The following is a 21,609-nucleotide window of genomic DNA, read 5'->3' as shown; positions in this document are numbered from 1 at the left end:
TGTTGTCGTGGTGTGACTGAAATCATCTGCTCAACTCAGAGCTAGAGATCCCAGAAGGTATTTCACACTCTGATGAATTTGCAATGGCAAAAAAACAAACAAACAAAACAAAACAGGAAAGAAAGGGAAAGAAAAGAAAAGAAAAGAAGAGAAGAGAAAAGAAGAGAAGAGAAAAGAAGAGAAAAGAAAAGAAGAGAAGAGACAAGAAGAGAAGAGAAAAGAAAAGAAAAGAAAAGAAAAGAAAAAACCACATCTACACCATAACAACAAGGAAGAATTAAGCCCTGAGTGACTGGCTCTATCATGCTGACCCTCTCCACACTAAAATGGCCCAAACAAAATAGCTAATTACACCCTGAAGAATACTTTTGGTGTAAACCAGGTACCTAATGGGAACAGAGCAAGATTGGGAAAGACAGTTTTGTCTGCGGACTTGATACAGAGTTACAAAGGGCCCTCCTATTCTGCTTACAGCTGACATCTCTAGAGGGTCTCCTCCCCAACCATATCACAGATGAAAGGACACTCTCTGCAATGGGCTTTCTTTCTATTGCCTCAGTTATTTCTGTTCTGATTCTTATCATTTCCTTATTCCTCTCTAGTTTGTTTGCTTGTTTGTTTTACTGGGGGAGTATCTATTGCTACAAATTTACCTCTTATTAACTGAATTGCTTTTGCTACACCATGTAAGCTTTGCTATATTGTGTTTCTATTTTCATTTCCCTCAGGAGTTTTTAAATTTTCTGATTTCTTCTTTGATCCACTTGAATTTTCAGAAACATATTTCTTAATTTGCACACATTTGTCTATTTTTCATTTTTTCCCTACTGCTAATTCACTTCCAATTTGATACCATTATGATTAGAAGGAATGCATTCTCTGATTTCTGTCTTCTTAAATTGGGAAAGCCTTGTTGTTTGGCCTAATTATAATATACACTCTACCTTGTATTCTCCCACTAGAGATAAAATGGCTTCTGAGTCCTTGTCTCTCTGGTGTAAAGAATAGCTCAGGTCCAGTGTTTCTGGTTGAGTTTTGAGTCAGTTCATTGCAGAAAGGGAGGTACTAAAGTCCTATACTATTGTTGCCTTATTGTCTGATTCGCTATCTAGACACCATGAATGTTTGCTTATATTGTTTAGTAGATGCTCCTCTTGTCTTTTTATATACTGATATCTGAAACATTAAAATCACAGTGAAAGTAATTAAATTAGAAGTACTCTAGTACTACGATAATCATACACAATTTTCTTACATCCTTATGTAAATGTAAAATACATAACTATTAAATATAACCACAGCCTCATAGTATGATGATATTTGTCTGTTGTTTTTTTTTTTCAGGTGTTTTACTTAATGCCTACTTTCCCTGAAATAATTACATCTACTTCTCTCTTTTGCCTACCACTATAAGGAGTATGCACTTTGCAATATAGCCCTTGCTGGCCTGGAACTCACTACATGGACCAGGCTGGCCTTGAACTCATATTCATACACCACCTATTTCTGAGTTCCAAGTGAATTCTGGGATTAAAAGCATGTGGCACAAAGTACAGCATATATTTTACATACCTTTATAGTATATCCTAAAAGCCAAGGTCAGTGTCTTGTGGATGACTTTTTTGTGGTGAATTGGTTTAGCATGGTTTATTATCCTTTCAGCCTTACTCTGTGGAATTTGAATTGAATCCATATGCTTTCTATACTATTAATGACAAATAAGGACTGACTAGTGCCATCTGGTTAGCTCCATCCTGGCTATAGAGATCTTTTATTTCTCTTATTCTTTCTTGATGTCTTCCCTTCTGGTGCAGTGATTTTTTTCCACACCTCTATGCATTTGATCCCTTTCACCTTATCTCCAACAATTTTTACTGTATCATGCATATGGTACCTCTTAGAGTCTTTCCCATGCTGTTTACCACAAAGTTTGCATACAGCATCACATCGTTCTCACAGCATGTTTAAGCTGCTAGCCACTTAAACTGCAAGAACTATCAACACTATTTCTCCATTCCACACACATTTTGTTTTTGATGACACATCTTTTTTTATTATATATTTATAACTGAATACTAAGTTATTTTAGTAGTTTTTCTTTTAAGTTTATATCAGATGTGTTATTTATATTACAGCATTCTGGATGTGACTACATATTTTGCCTGTGATTTTATACTACAGTATATGTTTTCATGTTACAGATTTGTGCCCTTGTATCTACAAGCTCAAAAAGCTCTTTATGGCATCTTCCTGAAGGTGCATTTAGTGTCAATGGGCCACCTTTGTTTTTGTTTATATGGGAAAACCACAGTCTCTATTTTGAATAATAACTTTTTTTCCTAGCACTTTTTTCTTAGTCTCTCATAGACTACAAGTTTTTTTTTTTCTGAAAACTGCTCATAGCCTTAGTTGATTTTTCCATTGTGTAAAGAAATTTTTTTCCTTTTTCTTTCTTATTACTTGTAAGACTTTCTGTCTTTGATTTTCGAGAGCTAATTATATATTATGTCTTGGTAAAGTCTTCTTTGAATTTGATTTAATCGAAGATCTTTAAGCTTCATGTGCTTGGGATGTATGTCCCTATCTTTCTCCAGACATAGAACATGTTTACCCATTATTTTTTCTTAAGCAAACTTACTGTTTGTTTCACAGCAAATTCACTTTCTATAATTTCTATAATGAGAAAGTTAGGTCTCTCAATGATGTAGCACAAATCCTATGAGTTTCTTTTTTTTTTTTTCATGAGCTTCTAATGGGGGCTTTTACCTTCTTTCTTTTGCATGGTTTCAAATGTTCTGTCTTTGGATATACAGACCCTTCTCCCTCTACTTGTCTACAGGCAGGTTGGGATAAGTTTGTTAGAACATTAGGTGGAGCTCTTAGTATCCTGCAGAAAAGTGGTAAAAAAGGGTTGTAGGAATCAATGGTCAAGGACAGAAAACCCACAAACCTGGACTCCTAGGGGCTCACAGACAGCCAACAGCCAGGAAGCAAGGAAGTCTGACCCAGGCCCTCTACATGTGTTTGTGTAGCTGGTCTTCTTGTGGGATTCCTAATTGAATTGGGGCTGTCTCTGACTCCTTTGCCTGCTTTTGGGATCCTTTTCCTCCCAGTGGGTTGCATATTCTGGCCTTAATGTGAGAAGTGGTGCCTAATCTTCTGGTAACTTGATATGCCATGTTTGGTTGATATTCCTGGGAGGACTGCCCTTTCTGAAAGGAAATGGAGGAGGAACAGATCTGGAGGCAGGGATGGGGGGCGGGGGCAGGGAGGAGAGGTGTGGGGAAGAGACTGAGAGGGGGAGGGGAAACTGCATTTGGAATACAATATGCAAGAGAAGAGTAAATTTTTAAAAATCTTAAAAAAAAAAAAAAAAGAAAAAAAAGAAAAAGTAAAAAAAGCTTCCTTAAGATCAGGGTGTAGATAACCTTGTAAGTCATTTTCTTAATTAGTGATTGATGGGGAAGAACTCATACCATCGTAGGTGGAGCCATCCCTTGTAGGGGTAAATAATTAATAAATGAGTACGCCCCTCCAGGCCTTTGCACAAAGTCCTGGTGGGTCCAGCTCAGAGCGACTCTCACTGTCACTGCCAAGCCCATCTTTCCCAGCTATCTCTTAGAGCATCCCAGCTGTGTTTCCTCTCCGCCATAGACTCTGTAAACGGTAGGAATCCCATGCTTCTGCCCAGCACCCACTCCTTCCAAGTATCCAGTAAAACATGACTCTTAAACTTGAATAGTTAACCGAATATATTTATGTATAAGAAACTCCCAATTTCATAATGCCAATTTACAATGATAAAGTCTTATCCCAATATTTCTAACCTCTCCAAAACACCCAAAATATGTCTGAAGCCATCTGGATATCGTGTCTTCCTCTCTACTCCGCTCCTGTAGACCACCAAGCCCTCTCCCTTTTTCTCTCTGCCCCTCACTTCCCTTAGCTCCTCCTCCTCTCTCCCCTCCAATCACTGTCCTCTCACTGCCTCAATATGAATGGGTAGGAAATATCTTGCAACAATCCCTGGTCTGGTGGTCCTGGGTTCTGTAAGAAACTAAGCAAGCCAGGGAGAGCAAGCCAGTGAGCAGCACCCCTGCGTGGCCTCTGTACCAGTTCCTGCCTCTGGGTTCCTGCCCTGACTTCCTTTGATGATGAACAGTTGATTGATAGATAGATAGATAGATAGATAGATAGATATAGGTAGATAGATAGATAGATATAGATAGATAGATAGATAGATAGATAGATAGATAGATAGAGATAGATAGAGATAGATAGATATAAACTGTATATTGTACATTGATGTATATATACATATACATCAATGTAAGCTGAATAAATCCTTTCCTCCCAACTTGCTTTTGGTTACGGTGTTTCATCACAGCAATAGAAACCCTAAGACACCCTCCAACTTGACACATTGTCAACAACTTCTACCTCTCCCATGAGACCCCCAAATCTCCAAAAGTTCCACCAATAGCATCACTGTGGGAAATATGTATCTAACTCATGGGTCTTTGAGAGGCCATTCACAGTACAGGGAAACCATTCACAAGGCACACCTACCTCAAGTTTAACAAAGCTCTAGTGTGACTCTGTACTCATTAAAACCACTTGCATCAACTTTTTCTTGATTGCTTTTCTTTTCTTTTTTTTTTAATATTTTTATTTTCTATATTCTTTGTTTACATTCCAAATGATTTCCCCTTTACTTTTCTTTTCTAAATCTGATATATTTTTAACTTCCCTCCATTGTAGTTCCTTGTTCCTTTCCTCATGCTCACAGGCTTACTCCTGCTGAGAAAAAAAAAAAGGACTGTATTGATGTTGATACAATACACATTGTACTTACTTGCTTGAGAACATCTGGCAGAATTCTCCTTAAAAGGGTGGTTTATTGTAACTTTGGAGAGGTTCCTGACTTAAGTCTATGGTGAAAACAGTCAGTTCTGATCAGAACTCCTTGTGACATATGCCTCTAGACACAAGTTGTCTGAATGTCTAGACATAACAATTTAGAATAGTATTTCTTTTTTCTCCACACTCCTAGATTTTCTTTCTCTTCCAGAAAAATTCTTTTAAAAATCTTACATGAGTTATGTTTTCAATTGACACTAGACCAGTGTGGAAGCCTTCCAAGTTAACAGGAAATTCTGCTTTTGATCTAGTCTAAGACCAGCTGGCTTAAATCTACTCTTAGAAGCCAAAGGAAAGAACTCCCGCACACACCAAGGAGGAAATACAGGGGGGCTTGGCTCTGAAGAAACATCATGTGTATCAACTAAGATAAGCAAATGAACACCTTTCCATACTGGTCTGCATTCCTGCCCCACCACACTCAGAACCCCAGCACCAGTGAAAGTGCAACCTGAGAATTGTATCTCTACCGATTTTCAGGTTGTTCAGGACTTTACAAAGGTGAAATTAAATTTTTTTACAGCTTCAAAAAAAAAAAAAACTACTTAATGTTTTCCAATTGTTAGCTTATAGCTGACATGAACACACACACCCCGCCCCGTGCATGCCACAGCTTTCTTATGTCTTACATAAGATATTGTATCCTATGTATAAAGAGGTTGAAGCAGGTAATTAGTGATGATATAATTGCTCTCTTTGTGGGCAGATAATTATAGTTTGTGAAGCTTGCCTTACAAATACATCCTTAAGAACTAACCACCTTCAGAAAATTCAAAATTCCAGGCCCTTGGGTAGCTGTTCCTTGCTGCTAGTAAGAACAAAATAATTACCAGGGCAAGATCTGGGTACCTACAAAGGAGATTTTACTAGGTAATGATGAGCTATTATTACTGAGAATACTCAGACCCCAGATGGTCGTCATTTGGACAAGGAACAAATGAAGGTCCTGTATGAGAATTTTAGTAGCGGTTTCTTTAAAACAAATCATTTATTTATCCATAGCCATATACATATTGACCAATTTCCTGTGTTTGGCACCATGCTATATAGAAAGACTCATTATTGTGGTGCTGTAGACAATGCAAATCACTATGATATAAAAACAGAAAGTGCTAAAGGTCATAAAATTATATAATGTACAATTAGAATAAGAAACAAATTAACAAAAAGTCCACAGGACTCCTTCCTAGCAGAATGAAAGACAATCTCACTGGAGACTTGTTGAGCTAAAACTTGTTGATCCTTAAATAATGAGTATACATTCACATACTTATCACATACTTATACACAAAGGTTTCACTGTAGCAATGCTACTATAACCACTGTCAATGCAATTGGTAAGAATAATTTTAAAAATACTTCTAGTGTGATCTTACCTACCCTATATTTAAAATAGTATTATATGTATATAGTCAGAATGTACAGCAGTCATGTGCTACAATCTTTTCCTCTTACAATTTGTTCAGTAAAATCTGGATATTTCATGGTCAACACTGTCCTTAGGTTAATGTCTTATCTAATTCTTTTAGTTGTCTATAGCTCATTTTCTAGTGGTTTCTTTAGGAGGGAATCATTTGAGCAATTTATCTGTCTCTGTTGTAGTAAAGGTCAGATTTGCTGAATATAAAATCTTTTTGCTCCTATTTTACTTTCTTAAGTATGTTCGATTTTATTACTTATTTTTTTTTCTGGTTTGAAGTATTCGTAGTAGGCTGAAACAGTGACTCCAAAAGATACTCAGGTCTGGAATCTACAAATATTACCTTATATGACAAAAGAGATTTCACAAGCATCAAGGATTATGAGAAGGGAAATTATCTTTATTTATCCAGGGGGCCATCAGGGTCATGCCTTCCTTGTGAGAGCAAGCCAGAGTCAAATGAAAGAAGGTGCTGGGTATAATGCTTAAAATGAGAAGCTATAAAATGCAGGACTGCTAGGCAAACATGAGGATAACCTCCATAACCTTGTGGTCCCAAAGAAATGAATCCAGTGAAGGAGATCCAGCAGGAACCAGTTCTACCTGCATCTGACCTAGACTTTTGCTCTATAGGCTACATTCAGCTGTCTGGCCTTTAAACCTAAAAACAACATATTTCTGTTGTTTGAAGTCATTTAGCTTGTGATCATTCAATATACTGGAGACAGAAACTAATGAAGTATTAATCTACAAAAGTAAGATGATGATATTTTTATTATCTATATGTTCTTCAGATATTTTAGCTCAATAATTTTACTACAGCATGTCTTTTTGTATTGACCATTCAGGATTGGTATACGATATGTCTATTTAAAATTTTTAGCGTTTTTCATTTATACTTGTTTCAGTCCTAGAAGATTCATATCCTCAAATATATCAAATCTTCTTGGCTTAGTTTTAGTGTTCTCACTTTTTATTAAATGCTGAATCCCGAGTCTGGAGGCGTCTGGCGGTAGCCCTCAGACCTCTTTGCTTCCGGATCCAGATCAGGATAGGCAGCAACACAACATCTCCAGGTCCTGCAAGAGGCAAGGGGGGTTTCCGGGCGGCCAGCAGGGAGAAGTTGGTGGGCTCCGGTGAATCCAGCAGGCCCCAGACGGAGCCTTCAGGTGCCTGCTTTGGGATCTGAACAGCCTGGGCCACAGCACTCAGTCTCCAGGAAGTGCGGGAGACCTGGTGTGCACCCAGAGGCAGTCTGGGAGCTCACAGCACAGCCTGCTCCTGTGACACAGAGCTTAGGTTCCAGTCCAGAGGCCTCTGGCGGTAGCCCTCAGATCTCTCCCCTTCTGGATACAGATCAGCCTGGGCAGCAACACCACATCTCCAGGTCCTGCAAGAGGCAAGAGGGCTTCCGGGCGGCCAGCGGGGAGAAGTCGGTGTGCTCCGGTGAATCCAGCAGGCCCCAGCGGGAGCCTTCAGGTGTCTGCTTCGGGATCTGAACAGCCTGGGCATCAGCACCCTATCTCCAGGCAGTGCAGGAAGTAAGCTGTTCACCAGAAGCCACCTGGGAAGGGGCAGCTTGCACTGGTGAGTCCAGCATTGACAAGACAAACTAACACCAGTGAGAACTAGATGGCAAAAGGCAAACGCAGGAACGCCCCTAACAGAAATCAAGGCAATATGGCAACATCTGAACCCAATTCTCCTTTACCAAAATGTCCCGGATACCCCATCACACCGGTAAAACAAGATTTGGATTTAAAATCACTGGTCATGGTGCTGGTACAGGAACACATGAAGGACATACTTAAAGAAATTCAGGAGAAAATGGATCAAAAGTTAGAAGCCCTTGCAAGGGAAACACAAAAATCATTGAAAGAAATCCAGGAGAATACAAAAGCCAATAATGAGGAAACACAAAAAACACTTAAAGAAATACAGGAGAACTTTGGTCAACAGGCTGAGGTCATGAAAGAGGAAACACAAAAATCTCTTAAAGAATTACAGGAAAGCACAAACAAGCAAGTGAAGGAGCTAAGCAAAACCATCCAGGATCTAAAATCAGAAGTAGAAACAACTAAGAAAACTCAAAGGGAGACAACTTTGGAGATAGAAAGCCTTGGGAAGAAATCAGGGGACATAGATGCAAATATCAACAACAGAATACAAGAGATAGAAGAAAGAATCTCAGATGCTGAAGATACCATAGAAACCATGGACTCAACAGTTAAAGAAAATGCAAAATGCAAAAAGCTTGTAACCCAAAATATCCAGGAAATCCAGGACACAATGAGAAGACCAAACCTAAGGATTATAGGAATAGATGAGAGTGAAGATTTACAACTGAAAGGGCCAGCAAATATCTTCAAGAAAACTTCCCTAACCTAAAGAGAGAGAGATGCCCATGAATATACAAGAAACCTACAGAACTCCAAACAGACTGGACCAGAACAGAAATACTTCCCATCACATTATAATCAAAACACCAAATGTACTAAACAAAGAAAGAATATTAAAGGCAGTAAGAGAAAAAGGCCAAGTAACATATAAAGGAAGACCTATCAGAATCACAGCAGACTTTTCACCTGAGACTATGAAGGCTAGAAGATCCTGGGCAGTTCTCATGCAGACTCTAAGAGAACACAAATGCCAGCCAAAACTACTATATCCAGCAAAACTCTCAATCACCATAGATGGAGAAACTAAGATATTCCATGACAAAACCAGGTTTACCCAATATCTATCCACAAACCCAGCCCTAAAAAGGATAATAGGAGGAAAACACCAATACAAGGAGGGAAACTTCACCCTGGAAAAAGCAAGATAGTAACCTTTCATCAAACCCAAAAGAAGTTAAGCAATCAAATTTAAAAAGTAACGTCAAAAATGACAGGAAGTAACAATCACTATTCCTTAATATCTCTTAACATCAATGGACTCAATGCCCCAATAAAAAGACATAGACGAATTGACTGGATACGTAAACAGGACCCTACATTTTGCTGCATACAGGAAACACACCTAAGGGTCAAAGACAAACACTACCTTAGAGTAAAGGGCTGGAAGACAATTTTACAAGCAAATGGTCTCAGGAAACAAGCTGGAGTAGCCATTTTAATATCAGATAAAATTGACTTTCAACCCAAAGTCATCAAAAGAGACTCTGAGAGACACTTCTTGATGGTCAAAGGAAAAATACAACAAGAAGAACTCTCAATCCTGAACATCTATGCTCCAAATGCAAGAGCACCCTCTTTCGTAAAAGAAACTTTATTAAAGCTCAAAGCACACATTGCACCTAACACAATAATTGTGGGTGACTTCAACACTGCACTTTCCTCAATGGACAGATCAGGAAAACAGAAACTAAACAGGGACACAATGAAACTAACTGAAGCTTTGAACCAATTAGATTTAACAGATATATATAGAACATTCTATCCTAAAAGCAAAAGAATATACCTTTTTCTCAGCACCTCATGGTACCTTCTCCAAAATCAACCATATAATTGGTCACAAGACAGACCTCAACAAATATAAGGAGATCAAACTAATCCCATGCCTCCTATCAGATCACTATGGAGTAAAAGTTGTCTTCAATAGCAACAAAAACAACAGAAAACCCACATACACGTGGAAACTGAACAATATTCTACTCAATGATACCTTGGTCAAGGAAGAAATAAAGAAAGAAATTAAAGACTTTTTAGAACACAATGAAAATGAAGACACAACATACCCAAATCTATGGGACACAATGAAAGCAGTGCTAAGAGGAAAACTCATAGCCTTGAGTGCCTCCAAAAAGAAAATGGAGAGAGCATACATTACCAGCTTAATGACACACCTGAAAGCCCTGGAACAAAAAGAAGCTATTTCACCCAGGAGGAGTAGAAGGCAGGAAATCATCAAACTCGGGGCCGAAATCAATCAAGTAGAAACAAAGAGAACCATACAAAGAATCAACAAAACCAGGAGCTGGTTCTTTGAGAAAATCAACAAGATAGATAAACCCTTAGCCAGACTGACCAAAGGGCACAGAGAAAGTATCCAAATTAACAAACTTAGAAATGAAAAGGGAAATATAACAACAGAAACTGGGGAAATCCAAAAAATCATCAGATCCTACTACAAGAGCCTGTACTCAACACAACTGGAGAATCTAGAGGAAATGGACAATTTCCTTGACAGATACCAAATACCAAAATTAAATCAGGACCAAATAGATCATCTAAACAGTCCCATAACGCCTAAAGAAATAGAAGGAGTCATAGAAAGTCTTCCAACCAAAAAAAGCACAGGACCAGATGGTTTCAGTGCAGAGTTCTATCAGACCTTCAAAGAAGAGTTAACACCAATACTCTTCAAACTATTCCACAAAATAGAAACAAAAGGAACACTACCCAATTCCTTCTATGAAGCCACAATTACGCTGATACCAAAACCACACAAAGATCCAACAAAGAAAGAGAACTTCAGACCAATTTCCCTTATGAACATCGATGCAAAAATACTCAATGAAATTCTTGCCAACTGAATCCAAGAACACATCAAAACGATCATCCACCATGATCAAGTAGGCTTTATCCCGGGAATGCAAGGTTGATTCAATATACGGAAATCCATGAATGCAATCCACTACATAAACAAATTCAAAGAAAAAAACCACATGATCATTTCATTGGATGCTGAAAAAGCATTTGACAAAATTCAGCATCCTTTCATGCTTAAAGTCTTGGAGAGAACAGGAATTCAAGGCCCATACCTAAACATAGTAAAAGCAATATACAGCTAACCGGTAGCCATCATCAAACTAAATGGAGAGAAACTTGAAGCAATCCCACTAAAATCAGGGACCAGACAGGGCTGCCCCCTTTCTCCTTATCTTTTCAATATTGTACTTGAGGTACTAGCTCGGGCAATTCGACAACATAAGGAGGTCAAAGGGATACAAATTGGAAAGGAAGAAGTCAAACTATCATTATTTGCAGATGACATGATAGTCTACCTAAGTGACCCAAAAAACTCCACTAGAGAGCTCCTACAGCTGATAAACAACTTCAGCAAAGTGGCAGGTTATAAAATCAACTCAAGCAAATCAGTGGCCTTCCTATACTCAAAGGATAAGCAGGCTGAGAAAGAAATTAGGGAAATGACCCCCTTCACAATAGCCACAAACAGTATAAAGTATCTTGGGGTGACTCTTACCAAACATGTGAAAGATCTGTATGACAAGAACTTCAAGACTCTGAAGAAGGAAATGGAAGAAGACCTCAAAAAATGGGAAAACCTCCCATGCTCATGGATCGGCAGGATTAATATAGTTAAAATGGCCATTTTGCCAAAAGCAATATACAGATTCAATGCAATACCCATCAAAATTCCAACTCAATTCTTCACAGAGTTAGAAAGAGCAATTATCAAATTCATCTGGAATAACAAAAAACCCAGGATAGCTAAAACTATTCTCAGCATCAAAAGAAATTCTGGAGGAATCAGTATCCCTGACCTCAAGCAATACTACAGAGCAATAGTGTTAAAAACTGCATGGTATTGGTACAGTGACAGGCAGGAGGATCAATGGAAGAGGATTGAAGATCCAGAAATGAACCCACATACCTATGGCCACTTGATCCTCGACAAAGGGGCTGAAAACATCCAATGGAAAAAAAGATAGCGTTTTCAATAAATGGTGCTGGTTCAACTGGAGGTCAGCATGCAGAAGAATGTGAATTGATCCATTCTTGTCTCCTTGTACTATGCTCAAATCCAAATGGATCAAGGACCTCCACATAAAGCCAGACACTCTGAAGCTAATAGAAAAGAAGCTGGGGTAGACCCTTGAGGACATCATCAGTACAGGGAGAAAGTTTCTGAACAGAACACCAATAGCGTATGCTCTAAGATCAAGAATTGACAAATGGGACCTCATAAAATTACAACGTTTCTGTAAGGCAAAGGACACAATCAAGAGGACAAATCGGCAACCAACAAATTGGGAAAAGATCTTCACCAATCTTACATCAAATAGAGGGCTAATATCCAATATATATAAACAACTCAAGAAGTTAGACTCCAGAAAACCAAACAACCCTATTAAAAAATGGGGTACAGAGTTAAACAAAGAATTCTCAACTGAAGAACTTCAGATGGTGGAGAAGCATCTTAAAAAATGTTCAACTTCATTAGTCATTAGGGAAATGCAAATCAAAACAACCCTGAGATTCCACCTTACACCAGTCAGAATGGCTAAGGTTAAAAATTCAGGAGATAGCAGGTGTTGGAGAGGGTGTGGAGAAAGAGGAACACTCCTCCACTGCTGGTGGGGTTGCAAATTGGTACAACCACTCTGGAAATCAGTGTGTCGTTTCCTCCGAAAACTGGGTACCTCACTTCCAGAAGATCCCGCTATACCACTCCTGGGCATATACCCAGAGGATTCCCCACCATGTAATAAGGATACATGCTCTACTATGTTCATAGCAGCCCTATTTATAATTGCCAGATGCTGGAAAGAACCCAGGTATCCCTCAACAGAAGAGTGGATGCAAAAAATGTGGTATATCTACACAATGGAGTACTATTCAGCCATTAGAAACAATGAATTCATGAAATTCTTAGGCAAATGGATGGAGCTAGAGAACATCATACTAAGTGAGGTAACCCTGACTCAAAAGGTGAATCATGGTATGCACTCACTAATCAGTGGATATTAACCTAGAAAACTGGAATACCCAAAACATAATCCACATATCAAATGAGGTACAAGAAGAAAGGAAGAGTGGCCCCCTGTTCTGGAAAGACTCAGTGAAGCAGTAATGGGCAAAACCAGAAAGGGGAAGTGGGAAGGGGTGGGTGGGAGGACAGGGGGAGAGAAGGGGGCTTGCGGGACTTTCGGGGAGTGGGGGGCTAGAAAAGGGGAAATCATTTGAAATGTAAATAAAAAATATATCGAATAAAAAAAATTTAAAAAAAATGCTGAATCCCACACAGACAAGCCAGGAGCCATCTTGAACTCCTAACTTTAAAGGCATTGCAGACTCACAGAAGGAATTAGATACTTTAATTGAAAATCTACACATACCTAGACATGACTTGAAGAAATTGAAGAATAAGACAGGGAACTTATGCAAGCTAGAGAGGTTCAGGTGAGCTAGATAGGTCCAGATTATTGCTGGACAATCTACACAGTAACATAGAGGACATAGTGACATAATGGACACAGTGACATAGTAGACATGGTAACACAGAGGACGTGGTGACACAGTGGACACAGTAATATAGAAAACTCAGGGACATAGTGGACATGGTGACACAGTGGGCATGGTGACACAGTGGGCATGGTGACACAGTAGACACAGTGACACAGAGAACACGGTGACATAGTGGACACTGTGGCACAGTGGACACGGTGACATAGTGGACATGGTGACATGGTGAACATGGTGACACAGTGGACATGATGACATAGTGGACATGGTGACACAGAGGATGTGGTGACACTGTGGAAATGGTGACACAGTAGACACAGTGACATAGTGGACACGGTAACATAGAGGACATGGTAACACAGTGGACACGGTGACACAGTGGACATGGTGACATAGTGGGCATGGTAACACAGAGGATGTGGAGACACAGTGGGGATGGTGACACAGTGGACACAGTGACACAGTGGACACTGTGACACAGTGGACATGGTGACCTAATGGACACGGTGACACAGTGGACACTAGGACATAGTGGACATAGTGACACAGTGGACATGATGACATAGTGGACATGGTGACATAATGGACATGGTGAAACAGTGGACACTGGGACATAGTGGACATAGTGACACAGTGGACACAGTGACATAGTGGACATGGTGATGTAGAGGACATGGTGACATGGAGGACACAGTGACACAGTGGACACGGTGACATAGTATACACAGTAACAGGAGACACAGTGACACAGTGAACAAGGTAACAAAGTGGACATGGTGGCATAGTGGACACAGTGACATGGTGGACACAATGACATAGAGAACACTGTGACATGGAGAACATGGTGACATAGAGGACACGGTGACATAGAGGACATGGTGACATAGTGGACATGGTGACATAGTGGACACGGTGACATTGAAAATACTGTGACATAGAGAACTCGGTGACATAGAAAACACTGTGACATAGTGGACATGGTGACCACAGTGGACACGGTGATGTAGTGGACATGGTGACATAGAGGACATGGTGACATAGTGGACATGGTGACCACAGTGACATAGAAGACACAGTAACATAGAGGACATGGGGACATAATGGACACAGTGACATAGAGGACATAGTGACACAGTGGACATGGTGACACAGTGGACATGGTGACATAGTGGACACGGTGACATAGAGAACACTGTGACATAGAAAACTCGGTGACATAGAGGACACTGTGACATAGTGGACATAGTGACCACAGTGGACCCAGTGACATAGTGGACATGGTGACATAGAGGACATGGTGACATAGTGGACAATGGTGACCACAGTGGACACAGTGACATAGAGGACACAGGGACATAGTGGACACAATGACCACAGTGGACACAGTGACATAGAAGACACAGGGACATAGTTGACACAATGACCACAGTGGACACAATGACCACAGTGGACACAGTGACATAGAGGACATGGTGACATAGAGGACATGGTGACATAGTGAACACGGTGACATAGAGAATACTGTGACATAGAGAACATGATGACATAGAGGACATGGTGACATAGAGGACATGGTGACATAGAGGACATGGTGACATAGTGGACATGGTGGCCACAGTGGACACTCCTTGTATCTAGAACCAACTGGTGAGAAGTCCTGCCTTTGTGTCTCACATGTTGACCCTCCCATCACAATCTTTTCTTCTTCTCTTACCTAAACATCGCAAGGCTTGCCATTCCCACATCGTTCGCTAACCTCTCTGTCCTTAGAGTTCCAGAGCTCTGTTATACATTTGACCCTTGCTTTCTGGACCTACAGAGAAGAGGATTTTTTAATTATGTAATTTTAATAAAAAATTAAATAGTAAAATATTAATGAGATAAAATTCAGAAATTTCTAATTAAACAATTCATAATTATATGAAAATGCAAGTCAAATGTAAAACCTGGATCAGGCTATAATATACAAATTCATGTTAATGTTTCTGATATAGTAAGACTAGATGTATCATCCATGCATGTAATAGTTAGAATTTGAAGGAAAAATATGATAGTTTATAAAAATCAATACAAAAAGATAAAAAACATATGAGATACAGATTCAGTACCACCGAAGGAAAAATAATGGAAAGAGGACCCCGTTGGGAAGCACACGAGAACACGCATGCTTACTGCTGAGGGTGGAGCAGACAATGGCTACATAGTTCAGACTGTGAGCTAGCTGATATATTCTTAGCCTAATAACTAAGCAATATCACAGGTATTTACATAATCAATTTTTTTACTATCAAAAAGGTTTTATATTATCAAATTTTAAAAGGAAATGAAAAAGCAATCTATGTCTATAATGATGGGTTATTGGTTCAACAAATTATTGTAACCACTAAAACAGCTTATACAAATGTTTTGGCATGAAAGACATTGGAATATGCATTATAAATTAGATCTGTAGTACAAATAATTTAAAATAAATTATAGCAGAGAACATTAAAAATTCTCAAGGTGAGCCGGGCGGTGGTGTCACACGCCTTTAATCCCAGCACTTGGGAGGCAGAGACAGACGGATTTCTGAGTTGGAGGCCAGCCTGGTCTACATAGTGAGTTCCAGGACAGCCAGGGCTACACAGAGAAACCCTGTCTCGAAAAACCAAAAAAAAAAAAAAATTCTCAAGGTGAATGTCATTCTTGTACCAAGCTCAAGGACAGTAGATTTTCTGCATTTGGCTTATCTGTGCATGCTCAGATAAACCTCTTTTTATTTCTCTGTAATCAATGAACAAGTATCATTTTTAAATTATAAAATTTATATTTAAAACAGGATGTATTTGCTGAATACATATGATCTCATTGTCACCATGGTAAGTAAATAGATCATGAATAATAATAAAACACTAATGTTACTCTTACCTAGAATTACAGTCTATTTTAGAAGACGATCAGAATTGATGAATCTTGCTATGAGGAACTGTAGTGTTGTTTCCTCCCCGGACTATTCCAAGAATGCCCCAAATCCTAGAATAATGTGTGTTCTTGTCATCATAGAAGTAGAACCACCATTAAGATCTACCTGGTAAGATTATAATATGCTTTTGAGACCATTCATTGTTTGTTTCAGGAATGGAAGGGGCAAATGCTAATATTACCTTAGGTAAGCTACTGGTTTAGGCTCTTGAAGAAACAATATATAAAATATAGCTTTGTCGTTACTCATTTTAATATTAGATGGTTTTTAAATATTACTAAAGAAAGTTAAATAGTGCATGCAAGCAGTTATGTAAACTCAATATTAGTAATTGAACAACAGACAACTGGTAGGTAACATGTAAAACCAATTAGAGTACATGTGTCATAGATAAAAGACAAACTGGTCTTAGTGCTCACTCAGTGACAATATGTGCCTCACAGTGCTGAGTACTTCCATCATCTCCCTTAATCTTCTTGATGATCATGAAAGCTAAACAGTACAGTACACCTCTCAATCGATGAGACTTAGAAATTGCAGTTGGCTTGCTTGGTGTTACTTGTATGAACTGACAAAACAGAGGTAGGTCTGATGCCAGTGTTGTTGATCTTCATGCTACATTAACCTGACGGTGAGGAGAAAGATGTTAAAAACAATCCTAATATACTGTATTTCTCTTGTGAAAGAAAGTGATTTTACATAAAAAATTTTTGCTTTCATTGGTGTTAGACATATCCACAAGAAAATAGTTGAGAAGGAACATCTATAAAAGGGTTTATGTTTCTTTTTTTATTGAAAAGAGAAGTAAAAACATTTTATGATAAAATTAAAGATATACATGGAAAATATTTCAGATAAAATAGAAGAGATACATAGAAAAACAAGTTAAAATTGACAATTTTCATGAAAAAATAAAGAGTAAAGTGGTATACATGTAAAACATTGCTAAATTAATTGAAATATGAAATAGAAACATTTTTGGATAGAATTGAAGATTTACGTGGAAAATATTTCTGATAAAATTGTAGAAAATGTAGAAAAAACGCTAGAATTGAAGATTATCATGGAAAATTTTATATAGATATAATAATGGTAGGCATAAAAGTATTCCTAAGTTGATTGAAAGTGGAATTATAAACATTTTCTGATAAACTTGTAGACTTACATGGAAAATATTTCTAATAAAATTGAAGAAATATATAGAAAAACATGTAAAAATTAAAGATTATCATGGAAATTATACAAATAAAATGATAGGCATAAAGATAATTCAAAGTTGATTGAAGGCGGAATTATAAATATTTTCAGATAAAATTGAAGATTACATGGAAAATATTTCTGGTAAAATTCAAGAAATATATAGACAAACACGTTAATTGACTCATGGAAATTTTTTACATATAAAATGGTAGATATAAAACCTCTAAATTAATTGAAGGTGGAATTAGAAATATTTGTGATAAAATCAAAGATTCACATGGAAAACATTTCTGATCAAATAGAGGAAATATATAGAAAGACACATTAAATTTGAAGATTATCATGAAAAATAATGCAGAGAAGGTAAGAGATCTCACCTCTGTGCTCAGAAATGAAAGCGCTGCTAGGAGATCCCTCTCTCCTGGTGAGCTATGCACAGAAGACTATGGAGTCTCCCAGCTCCCTGGTGCAAATGACAGTGGGAAGACTTCTGTCCCAGCTGCTCCCAGAGCAGATGATTTTTATGTCTTATTTACTGAAACCATTTTCTTTTCAGGTACTATCCAGGAACTATTTCCAATGTTCACAATGACACAGAAATAAAATATATATTGTGGTGGTTTGAATAGGAATGCCCCACACAGGCTAGTAGATTTGAATGCTTGGTTACCAGGGAGTGGCACTGTTAGGAAGTGACCTTGTTGGAGTATGTGTAGCCTTCTTAGAGGAAGTGTGTCACTGGGAGTAAGTTTTGGGGAAGTTTTGGGGGTTTTAAATGCTCAAGCCAGACCCAGTGTCTCCATTTTCCTGCTGCCTGTCTGTGGGCAGGGAGCTTGTCCCGGCCTAGCTGCCTAGAGAAGCAGGAATCATGGGATTTCCATCATAGGTTAGAGTCCATGGCTCCTGGGGCACAGTATGCCTTCCAGTTCCTGAGAGACTGACATGCTCCCTTGGGCAACAAAATGTCCATGCTGCTTTGTGTTCCTCTGTAGACCAGGAACCATAGAAGACTGACAGTTTGACAGGACAGTCGGTCTTAGATGTTAATATTGTGTGCCTTGTATAGCTTGCAAACTTCACTATGTCCTGGCAACCATTAATCCTGGAAATTTCCATTACAATCTATTTCTGATAATGGAATAAACAGTCTGATTATTCTCAATAAAAAGGTCACAGTCTCTGTGTTGCTGTAGGCCCTCCAACCCAAGCCTGGCTTCAGTCCTCACGGCCATATCAGGTGACTGTGGCCAGGTTAGTTAGTGTGGCCTATCCAGATGTAGAATGCTCAGCCACCTGTCCAGTACTGTGTCTGCCTGCATGCTACCATGCTTTCTGCCATGGACTAAACCTCTGAACCTGTAAGCCAGCCCCAATTAAAGGCTTTCTTTTTTAAGAGTCGTCATGGCCATGGTATCTCTTTACAGCAATAAAACCTTTACTAAGACATGTATTAATACCTTTCTTTGATAGATAAGGAAAATATGATTCTGAGTTGTTCACAAAAAAATTGTCCAAATCTCTCAGCTTGTAAATAAGAGTCTTTGAAAGTATACTCCCAACACCATGTTTTCTCCATCCTCTGCCTTGTTTTGTTTATACATCTTGCTCATTCGGTGAACTAATGTGCACCAAACTAAAATCACTAGTGGGCCTTATGAGTGCTTGCCACTATAGAATAAAATAGGGTTAGTAGGATGTTGTTGAAATTTTTAATCCCAATACAGGGATTCTACTCCACCTTTAACCATTTAGTTCCTGGATAAAAGACACATACAACCTTTATATTTACAAGAAGCTATAATCAGCACAAGAGCAAGGCAGATATCTATCCTCTATGCTATTATGTCTATTTCCCAGCCAATAATCCCACTATATAAATTGCCATGTGTCTTCTGGGCTGCTCTTAACTCCAATCAGCCAACCCACATGGCTATTATTTTATGACTCATCTAGCCCTCAATTACCCTTCTCCCCTTGTCGTTCTCCTCCAACCCCAAGCCCAGGAACCCTAAGCCCTGCCTATGTCTCTTCTGTTCAGTTATTGGCTATTGGCATCTTTATTCACCAATCAGAAAAATTTGGGGGTAAGGTCACATAGAGTCATAGGTGAACTCTCTCATCTCTGGGCCAACCAGGTCTTCGGGGCATGCACTTAGCATTACAATATATAGCAACAGGCCAAACCTTAACACCAGGGAGACTAAATAAAGCCATAGTCAATAAAGAGAGGGTGAAGGAGCTAAGACAGTAGATTCAGGAATGATTATGATGCCTTTAGTCAACACCATGAACCAGGAAGATGGGCTTGGCCAGGAAGGCGAACTTTTCTACAGTGGACATGCTGTGTAGAAGTGCCCATTACATCCACATAGAGATACTTATGAGGGCCAGAGGTACAGTGGTTAGGAACATACTCTTTGGTGTCAAAATTGTTGGTCTTGAATTTGTGAGATTTCCTTGAGCAATTTTTCCTGTGGGTCTCAAGTTGTGTTTATGATAGGGATTATAGTAATACTTACCTGAAAGAGTTATTGGGAGGACAGAATTAAACAAGTTTCATTAAGATAACTAGTACAATGCCTAGAGTGGGGTGAGTTCATACTACATGGGGGTTTCTTGTGTGTTTGTTGTTTTACTAATTTACTAATGCAAATAATAACATATGTAACTTAAGAATGTATAGTATCTGGATTTTTAAAAGGTAGCTTTAGATGTTCTTGGTGTATAAGCAGTGGCACAGGAAGAGAACACCGAGAAGTTATGGCAGTACAAATCAGCTAGAGAGATGGTGTGAGAATATTTTAATAGACAGTGGATGGTGGAACTTGAGGAAACTGAGAAAGAACATTCCAGAAGACAGAAACGTTTTCCCTGCTGGAGATGGTTACTAGAATGCCAAAGTTAAGACCTGTCTATTGTTTTTTTGTTCAAAGCATTGAGAAATTTCTCAGTGTTTACATATCAAAAATTAAATTCAACCTAACAAAGAAATATAACACATACATTGGCCAGATGATGATTTGTTGAGGTCTTAACTGTAGACTTTTGAACAGAGGAAGAAGGCTGAGGCTAGGACAGTGGATAGAGAAAGAGAAAAGGGTAAAAATTAAGAAAGGCAGAGTAGCCAAGCAGTGGTGGTGCACGCCTTTAACCCCAGCCCTTGGGAGACAGAGGCAGGCGGATTTCTGAGTTCAAGGCCAGCCTGGTCTACAGAGTGAGTTCTAGGACTGCCAGGGCTACACAGAGAAACCCTGTCTTGAAACCAGGGGGGAGGGGGAATAAGAAAGAAGAAAGGGAAGGAAAGAAGGAAGGAATGAAGGAAGACAGAGAGAGAGAAACAAAGAAACAAAGAAAGAAAGGAAGAAAGGCAGAGCAGAGAAAGGGCAAGCTTAGGAAAGGGGGGGAGAAGAGGGAAGAGAAGGGAAGGGAAGAGGAGGAGAAAGAAAGGGAGAGAAAGGGAGGGAAGGGGAGGGAAGAAAAAATAGAGAAGGAAAGGGGAGGGGAAATAAAGAGAAAGGAAGGGAAGAGAAAGGAGGAGAAGCAAAGGCAGGAGAAGGGAAAAAGGAAAGAAAAGAAGGGGAGAATGGAGGAAGAGAAGTGGGGGAGGGAAACCAAAGACACTGAATATAAAATGCACTTATGGAAGAGAGTCATTAATATCATCGAGGTGGCACCAAGATTCCTGTGTCCATTCTATGTCATAGATGCCACCCATACTTGTGACCTTGTTTTGAGACAGCAAAGAATGACTATGAGGCAAAAGAAACTTAATTCTGAGCTCCTCCAGAGCTCATCCAGATCATCCAGAAGAAAATCCCCATGTGAAAAGTGAGTATGCCCATGAAAGGACTCTGCATAGCCAGATCCCTGAACTGTGAGGAGAGGCACGACTTCCA

The sequence above is a fragment of the Apodemus sylvaticus genome, chromosome 12 (genome assembly GCF_947179515.1).
Source record: "Apodemus sylvaticus chromosome 12, mApoSyl1.1, whole genome shotgun sequence".
Classification (NCBI taxonomy): Eukaryota; Metazoa; Chordata; class Mammalia; order Rodentia; family Muridae; genus Apodemus; species Apodemus sylvaticus.
The sequence above is the reverse complement of the archived record's forward strand: the minus strand, read 5'-3'. Positions refer to the sequence as shown.